The sequence below is a fragment of the Calonectris borealis genome, unplaced genomic scaffold, assembly GCF_964195595.1.
Source record: "Calonectris borealis unplaced genomic scaffold, bCalBor7.hap1.2 HAP1_SCAFFOLD_251, whole genome shotgun sequence".
Taxonomy (NCBI): Eukaryota; Metazoa; Chordata; class Aves; order Procellariiformes; family Procellariidae; genus Calonectris; species Calonectris borealis.
Genome location: NW_027441635.1, coordinates 10,260 through 19,541, shown reverse-complemented (window position 1 = coordinate 19,541; position 9,282 = coordinate 10,260). Strand labels below are relative to the sequence as shown.

The 9,282-nt window shown below is 50.2% G+C and overlaps 1 long non-coding RNA gene across 1 annotated transcript; it reads right to left on the bottom strand.

The window, feature by feature from the left end:
- Positions 1 to 290: 290 nt before the first annotated feature.
- On the bottom strand, positions 291 to 8,851 carry LOC142077434 (uncharacterized). Its single transcript, XR_012671822.1, has 3 exons — positions 8,585 to 8,851; positions 8,351 to 8,466; positions 291 to 592 (listed from the first exon to the last, which is right to left on the bottom strand). It is a non-coding gene; the product is annotated as an uncharacterized LOC142077434 (long non-coding RNA).
- Positions 8,852 to 9,282: the final 431 nt, after the last annotated feature.

Below are 9,282 nucleotides of genomic sequence, written 5' to 3'. Positions count from 1 at the left end.
ACTCCAAAGACAACTTGATGTGTTCCTTTAGACTTCACTGATTTTTCCCCCGTGCACAGCCCCCCCACAGTACCACCTCTCGGCCCCTCCGGGGCTCTGCAGCCCCCCCCAGGCCAAACTCCCCAGATGCTCACAGCCCCTCCCCAGCCTGGAGCCCCCCCAGTCCCCTTCCCCGGGGCCTGCAAGTCCCCCCCCGCCTGCCCCACTCCTCGGCCCCCCATGCCCATGGCCCCTCAGACTCACTACCACCACCACCACGATGATTGATGATGAGGATGAGGATGCCGCCGCCGCTGCTGCCTGGCTGCAGACCCTGCCGCGAGCCCCGTTGAAATAGCCTCCGCAGCCAATCAGCACACGGCTCCACCAGGCTGCCCACGCGGGGCACACGGGGAGTTGTAGTCCCCGCCCCAGAAGCACACATGCACGGTGTTTCATGCAGCGCGGGTGGCTGTGCAGGGACCTCTGTGCCATGGTGGTGATTGTGCAGGACCCTCGTGCGACAGTGGTGGTTGTGCAGGACCCTCGTGCAATGATGGTGGTTGTGCAGGACCCTCATGCAATGGCGGTGGTTATTTTTCTCAGCAGTAGCCTTGGGTTCAGGAGCAAAACAGCTGGTGTCTGATACCGCCACAGTGTACCGCCTCAAGGCCACCTCCAGTTCCTACGTGGCTCCCACAATGTGCGTGGACCCCCCCTGCAACAGGTGCAGATGTGCAAGGACCCCCGTGCAATGGGGACTGGGATTGTTATAAAGAAGTCTGATTCACTGTGTTCTTCTCTCTGCAGAGCCTTGTTCCGCAGGAGCAGCTCTGCGCCAGCAGCTGAAGGAGCTGGAGCCTCAGGCTGCAGGAGCTGACCCAGCCTGAACGTTCTGATAAATCTAACGCTGCAAACACAGAACTCACTGAATCCAGCAGATGGGAGCGGGACAAAGAAGAGAAGGACCAAGGAAACAATTCCTGGAATCACAGAAGGGTTTGGGTGGGAAGGGACCTCTAAAGCTCATCTAGTCCAACCCCTAGCCGTAAGTAGGGACACACTCACCTGAACCAGGTTGCTCAGAGCCCCATCCAGCCTGACCTTGAACGTGTCCAGGGATGGGGCATCCACCACCTCTCTGGGCAACCTGCGCCAGTATCTCACCGCCCTCACCGTAAAACATTTCTTCCTAATACCTAGTCTGAATGCCGCTGGCAGGCAGGCACAAGCTGACCCTCGATGGCAGAGAGAAAGATAAAGGAGCACTGTGTAGCAAAGAAAGACGGGAGGCTCTGACGGAACAAGAAAGATGGAAAGGGAGATAAAGTGCTACAAGGTGCTGTGGAAAACAAGGAAGGTCTCAGGAGGCATCGTGACTGTGAGAAGCGGGGTGTTGAGGGGGGCTGACGGATAGGCTTGGGGATGACAAGAAGGAACTCGGGTGATCATCTGAGCAGAATACAGATGGTCTAGGGTGGCCGGGGACTGAACACAGGAATCCTAGATAGTGTAGAGGAACCAATGAGTGCTCTACGGCTCAAAGTGCTACAAGATGGATGTGGAGCACAAAGGAGGTCTCAAGAGGCATCATAACCAGGAGAAAAAATGTCACGAGGCAGCCAGAGAGACAGAAAAAGGATTGGGGACATGCTGATTAAATCCAGAGGGAATGTGAACCGAGTAAACATCATCAGAGGGCCAGAGAACAAAAGAGGCACAGCTAGAGGGAAGAGTGGACCTAAATGACTGGGCTGGGTCACAGATATGGACTCAAGAAGTCTTCTGAGGGAACAAGAGGGGTGCAAGGTCCACTACAAAGCTAAAAGTATACTAAGGGCAACCTCAAAGGCATCAATAGGCATCATGACACCATTAGAAGGGTCCTGATTGGGCCAGAGAGACCAAAGGCGGCTCAGGAACACAAGGAGGAAGTCTGGAGGGGATTTGAACAGAGTACAGATGTCCTCAGGAGGCCGGGGACCAAATGGAGGCACCCTGGATGGCAGACAGGATGATAAGAACGCTCCAAGGCACAAACAAACTCGAGGACAAGGTTTGGAGGTAATAAGAGGGGATCAAAGGTGGCTACAGAGCTAAAACAGGGCTGTGGGACACAAAGAAGGCTTCAGGAGCCACAGTGACCGGGAGCGGAGGGGTCATGAAAGGCTCGGAGGGATAAGAGAGACTGAAAGGGAGGTAAAGCCCTACCAAAATGCTGTGAAGCGCAAGGAAGGCCTCAAGAGGCACCCTAGATGGCATAGAGAAGAAAGAGAATGCTCATTTTTGGGAACAGAGATCTTGGGCGTAATTGCGACAAAAATAGTCCAAAGGGGCCTTACGGAGCTAAAAGTGGAACATCTTGGACCTCGGGAGGCATCATGATGGTAGCAGAGGGTTCTGAGAGGGACAGACAAAAGAAAGCTCGAGGACATGATGAAGAAGTCCAGAGGGGACCTGAAAAGACTACAGCTGTCCTCAGGGATCAGGGACTGAACAGAGGTATCCTAGCTAGCATAGAGGACAACCTGAGTGTTCTGGAGATGACAGATGGCATCAGGAAAGGTTCTCAGGGAGCAAGAAGGTTGCAAAGTGCGCTACAGAGCCAAAACACAGCTGTGGGGCACAAGGACAGTCTCAGGAGGCATGATGACGGGAAAAGGGTGCTGAGAGTGAAAGAGGGACAGAAGGTGCCTCTGGGACACAATGCAAAACTCAAGAAGGTGTTCCAGCAACGTACAGATGTCCTCAGGGGATGAGCGACTGAATGGAGACATCCTAGATAGCAGTGAATAAGGTGAGAGCGCTCTGGGGAACAGAGAAAGCCTGAGGAAGGGTTTTGTCTGAATAAGAGAGACACCAAGAGGGCTGCACAGCTCAAAGGGTGCCATGGGGCACGAGGACGGTCTTGGGAGGCGTCATGACAGGAACGAGAGGGCTCTGGGGGGCGAGGGGAACATGGATATAGAGACAAACAAAGGATTGCTGACACAGTGAGGTAGTCGGGAGGGGATCTGAACAGAGTACAGATGTCCTCAGGGGACTGGGGACCAAACGGAGGCATCCGACATGGCGGAGGGAAGGTAAGAGTGCTCTGGGACAAAATGAAAGCCTGAGGAAGAGTTGTCTCTGAATAAGAAAGATACAAAGCCTGCTGCAGAACTAAAGGTTGGTGCATGGAACACAAGGACGCTCACAGGAAGCATCGTGACAGCAATAGAGGGGTGCTGAGGTGGCCAGAGAGACAGAAGGCGGCTCGAGGGCACAAAGGTCTGAACAGAGTACAGATGTCGTGAGGGAGACGCTGACCCATGGAGGCAAGCGAGATGGAGGAGAGGACAAAAAGACTGCTCTGAGGAAGAGGGACGCCCCGAGGAGATGTTCTGACAAACCGAAAGGGGTACAAATTACGCTCCAGCGATAAAAGCGTGCCAAGGAGACCCTCTAAAGCCTTGGGATGAACTGAGAGAAGAGGAAAAAAATAAAAGGCATAAAAAGAAAATTTACAAAGTGACAGGCTACAGGACAGATAAGAACAAATTAAAAAATTAACACAGTTAACTTGATAAAAGTAGACATTAAATAAAAATTTTAAAAACAACAGAGTATACGACAGACAGGAAAGAATTAAAAAGTAGCAATAGACAACTTGATAAAAGTAGACATAGAAAGAAAATTTCAAAAGCGATGGGGTACAGAACAGACAGGGAAAAAATTAAAAATAGGGACAGAAAACTAGATAAAAGTACACATAGAAACAAAAATTCAAAATTGAAGGCATTAAGAGAGAAAAAAATTAGAAGATAGGAAAAACAAACTAAATAAATGGATACATGGAAAGCAAATTTCAAAAGCAACATGACAGTGAGAACAGACAAGGAAGAACTAAAAACAGGGACAGGAACCAGATAAAAGCAGACAGAGAAATAGTATCATAAAAGGAACAGGATTAAGAAATTAAAGGAAGAAATTAAAAAATAGGAAAAGCAAGCAAAATTTTAAAAAGAAAAAAAAATTGAAAAGCGACAATATACAGGACAGACAAAATGAATTAAAAATATAGACAGTGACCTGAACTGGATAAAAGTAAAAATAGAAAGAATGTAAAAGCAACAAGATACAGAACAAACAAACAATAAATAAAAAGTAGGGATAGACATCTTGATAAAAGTAGACATGGGAAGAATATTTACAAAGCGACAACAGGACAGAGGAAAAAGTACAAACAAGGACTAGATAAACAGAAACGTAGCAAGAAAAATTAAAAAGCAATACAATACAGGACAGACAAGAAAGAATTAAAAAATAAAATGAACCACATAAAAGGAGACATAGAAAGAAAGCTTAAAAATCGACATCACTAAGGAAAGAGAAGAAAAAATTAAAAAATAAGGATAGAGTAAAAAAGACAGAATAATAGAAAGTAAAACAGCAGAGTACATGATAGAGGAAAAAAATAAAAAATAGAGATAGTGAGTTTGATAAGAGTAGACATAGAAAGAAATTTAATAAAATAATCAGGGTACAGAACAGAAGAAAAAAATGAAGAAATAAAGACAGTGAACTGCGTAAAAGTTTACACAGAAAGAAAGCTGAAATACTGGCATCATTAAAGGAAAGAGAAGAAAAATGAGAAAATAAGAATAGGGTGACACATAGAAAATTTAAAAAGCAGGACAAAGGGATAGAGAGAAAAAAAAATAGGGACAGGAAGAAAAGCAGAATAACCAAGAGAAGAAAAAAAAACAGAAAGGGAACTGCACAGAGATGGGCAGCAGGACAGAGAGATGGAGAAAGAAAAAACAGGAACGAGAACAGGGACAGAGGGATAGAGAGGCAAAGAGAGGGACGGGGACCAGGACAGTGGGATATAAATGGAGAGGGACGGGGAGCAGAACACAAGATTGCAGAGAAAGAGGTCCAGGGAAGTGGAAGGAATGACAGAGAGAAAAAGAAGGGGGCAGGGAGCAGATCAGAGAGCTGGAGGAAGAAAAGATGCTGCTGGGGAGCCGGACAGGATGACAGAGCCAAAAGAAATGAATAGGAAGCAGGGCAGCAGGATGCAGACAGCAAAAATAATTGTAGGCAACAGGACAGAGGGATTGACAGAGAACTAAGGGACAGGGAGCAGGACAGAGGAATGGAAGGAAAAAATATTGATGAGCAACAGGACAAAAGGATGCAGAGAAAAAGAAAGAGGGAAAAGGAAGGAGGGAGAGAGAGAGAGAGAAAGATGGGGATAGAGCATGGGACATGGAGAGACAAAAAGCAGGACAAGGAACAGCACAGAGGGACTCAGGGCAGGGTGGGGGGAACCAGATGCAGATAAAGACAAAGAGATGGAAAAGGAAAGAAAACAATGATGGGCTGCTGGACAGAGATGGAGGAAGAAAAACTAGGGCCAGAGGAGGGAAGAGAGAAAGGAAAAAAAGGACAGCTAGCTGGACAGGGGGATATAACTAGAAACAAGGAGACAGGCAGCGGGACAGAGGGACAAAGGCAGAATAACCAGGGAGAGGAAGCAGGACAGATGGACAGTGAGACCAAAAAAACGGGCAGGGAGCAGGACTGAAAGATGGAGAAAGAACTATTAGGGGCACAGGGGTAGAGAGAGGAAAATACAGGCTGGAGGAAGGACAGAGGGACAGAGAGAGAGTGACAGAACCCGGACAGAGAGTGGGAGAAAGAAAAACCCGTGACAAGCACCAGGCCAGAGGCGGGGGCAGGGGGAAAGCAGTACAGGAGGAAGGAGAGAGGGATACAGGAAACAAGCGAGGGACAGGGAGCAAGAAAATGGGATACAGAGAAAAAGAGAGGGATGGGGAGAAGGACACTGGAATAGAGAGGAAGCAAGAGCAACAGGGAGAATGACAGGGAGATGGAGCCAGAGGAAAAACAGGGACCAAAAGCAGGACAGAGAAATGGCAAAGGAAAATTAGGGATGGGGAGCAGGACAGAGGGGTGGAGAGACAACGAGGGACGCAAGGATAACAACAGAGAAAGAGGGAGGGAGAGAGGGAAGGAAGGATGAGGAGCAGCACAGCAGGATGGAGAAAGAAAGAGAGGGATGGGGAGCAGGGCAGAGAAATGGAGAAAGAAAATACAGTGATGGGGAGCAGGACAGGGGGCTAGAAAGAGAAAAATAAGACAAGAGAGAAGACCGAGGAGCAGAGAGAGAAAGAAAGGTCGAAAGAAAAGGTCAGAGAGGCAGCGAAATCAAGAAAAACAGGGACAAGGAGCCCTGCCAAGAGATGAAGCAAGAAAATGTAGGGTCGGTGAGCAGGACAGAGGGCTAGAGAGACGGGGCGGGGGGAGGAGAGGAAGAACAAAGGAGCGACACAGATGGTGACAGGGCGCAGGACATACAAACAAAGAGAGAAAAAGGACAGGGAACAGGACAAAGGGATTGAGAAATAAAGAGAGGGTCAGATCTGTACAAAGAGAGCAAGAAGGGGGGAAAAAAACAGCAATGGGCTAGAGGACAGAGACAGAGGAAGAGAAAAAAGGGCCAGGGAGCAGGACAGAGGAGGAGAGAAAGGAAAAAGGGAGAGCTGGCTGAACGGGGAGGTACAGCAAGAAGCAACTGGACAGGCAGCAGGACAGAGAAATAAAGGCAGAAAAAACGGGGACACGAAGCAGGACAGAGGAAGAGTGAGAGGAAACAAGGGGCAGGGAGCAGGACAGAGGTGGAGAAAGAAGCATTGGAGCAGAAGGATAGAAAGAGAAAAAAGAAAGACAGCAAGAAGGATGGGGGATAGAGGGGAGAAAGAAGGACAAGGAGCAGGACACTGATTGTCAGAGAAAGACAGGGACAGGGAGCAAGACAAGGTGATACAGAGAGAGAAAAAAGGGACAGGGAGGCAGGACAAAGTGAAAGGCAGCCAAAAATAAGAGACAGGGAGCAGGACAGAGATGGAGGGGAAAAAGCCTACAATGGGCAGCAGGAGACAGGAAAGGAGAAGAAAAAAACTGCACTGGGCTGCAGGACAGAAATGGAGTGAGAAAAAACAGTGACAGGGAGCAGGATAGAGTGACAGAGAACAAAAAAAACAAAGAGGGAACAGGGCAGAGAAATGGGGGGAAAGGCAAGGAGAAGGACAAAGAAACGGGGGGGGGACAGGAAGCAGGACAGGGAGATGGAACAAGAAAGGAAAAAAGGATGGGGAGGCAGAACAAAGGGAAAGAGAAACAAGGACAGGGAGCAGGGCAAAGGGATGGAAGATGAAAAAATAGTGATGGGCTGCAGGATAGAGATGGAGGAATTAAAAAATACACACAGAGGGCATGACAGAATGACAGAGAGAGAAAAAAGGGACAGAGAGTAGAACAGCATTGGAGGAAAAAAACAACTATGATGGGCAGTGGGAGAGAGCTACAGAGAAAGAAAAAATACTGAGGAAGAGAGCAAGGAAAGAATGGAGAGCTAGCTGGACAGGAGGATACAGTAAGAAAGGATGGGAGAGGGCATGGGACAGAGAGAGAAAGACAGAAAAGATAGTGAGAGGAAGCAGGGCAGAGGGACAGCAAGAAAAAAAAGGGACAGGGATCTGCACAGAGATGGAGAAAAAAGCAGCAAAGACAGATGAGAAGAGACAGAAAGAGCAACGGGGAGCAGGGCAGAAAAAGAAAAATCAGGGCAGCAGCGTGATGAGGATGGAGGAAAAAATCTGGGATGGTCAACAGGACAGAGAGGAATATGAATATGGGTAGGGAGTGGGACAAAGGGATATAGCAAGAAACAACAGGACAGAAAGCAAGACAGAGCAACAGACAAGAATAATAACAAGAGAGAGAAAGACAGAGACCATGAGAAGCACAGGGGGTTAGAGAAAGAAAAAGAGGTATTAGGAGCCCTGCAGAGAGATGGAGAACAAAAAAAAAAAAAGAGGCAGGGAGCAGCACAAAGGGTCAGAGAGAGTAAGAGACAAACAGGAAGAAGGACTGGGACAGTGAGATACACAATGAAAAAAAACAGTGATAGTAAGCAAGACAAAGGGATAGAGAAAGAGATGGAAAGAGAAAGAGAGAGAGGAAGGCAGGGACACGGCGCGGCATGTACAGGCGCGGAGAGGAAAAGAATGCAAGGGAACAGGCCAAAGAAATTGTTGGGGAAAAAAAGACAGATGCAGATCAAGACAAAGAGATGGAAAAGCAACGCAGTGATGCCTACAGGACAGAGACAGAGAATGAAAAAAAAAAAAGGGAGAGGGAGCAGGACACAAAAATAGAGAGAAGAGGAGAGGTACAGGGGAAGAGACAAAAAAGAAAAAAACCTCACAAGAGCATGTGAAAGAGAGGGGGCCAGGAGAGAGGCAGGGAGGGCCCAGGATGCACAAGAGGGGAGACAGGGCCTCGAGGGCCCGGGACTCACCCTCACCGCAGCTCTCGCTCTTGGTGCTGCCAGGAGACTTTGACAGTTCAGACGCTTCTTTCTCCTTCTCTCCTCCCTTCCTCTTCTGCAACTCTGGTCGCTTGGCTGTCCTCCACCTAAGAGAATATATGGGTGTCTCACAGCTCTTACGAGATAAGGCTTCCTAGACAAGTATCCTTGCTCACTCATGCAATGGCTCGTGGCCGTACCGCGCTGTTGGTGATGCATACAAACCCTGCGGTCCGTGTTGGCAGCCTGGCCTGCTGTGCACTACAAAGAAGGATCCTTCCTCAGCCGGAGAGGCAGGCTCTTTCTTGCCTGCAGCAGGAGACAGCTGCCAGCCAGATGGCCTTCGATTTCTTCTTCTTTACGTTTCTATGGCATCTCCAGCTTCAGCCGCGGCAGCTCCTGTCCACAGCCGGTAACACCGCTTTTCAAGGAGCAGCTGGAAGCCCGCAGGAAAACACACGAAACCGGCAACAAAACTAGACCACGTGCCGTGCCGCGGGGGCCGCGGCGGTAGGAAGGACTACACCTCGTCGCACACGGCTAAGAGCAGCCCGGCAGCCGAGTCCGCAAAAACTGCACCTGCCGGCACACACTGGCAAACACGGCGCAGCCCCTTCCGCGCGGCTCCCGGCGGCGCCGGCTCCGACCCGGCGCGGCCCGTCCGCGCGGCTCCCCGCGGCGCCGGCTCCGACCCGGCGCGGCCCGTCCGCGCGGCTCCCCGCGGCGCCGGCTCCGACCCGGCGCGGCCCGTCCGCGCGGCTCCCCGCGGCGCCGGCTCCGACCCGGCGCGGCCCGTCCGCGCGGCTCCCCGCGGCGCCGGCTCCGACCCGGCGCGGCCCGTCCGCGCGGCTCCCCCCGGCGCCGGCTCCGACCCGGCGCGGCCCGTCCGCGCGGCTCCCCCCGGCGCCGGCTCCGACCCGGCG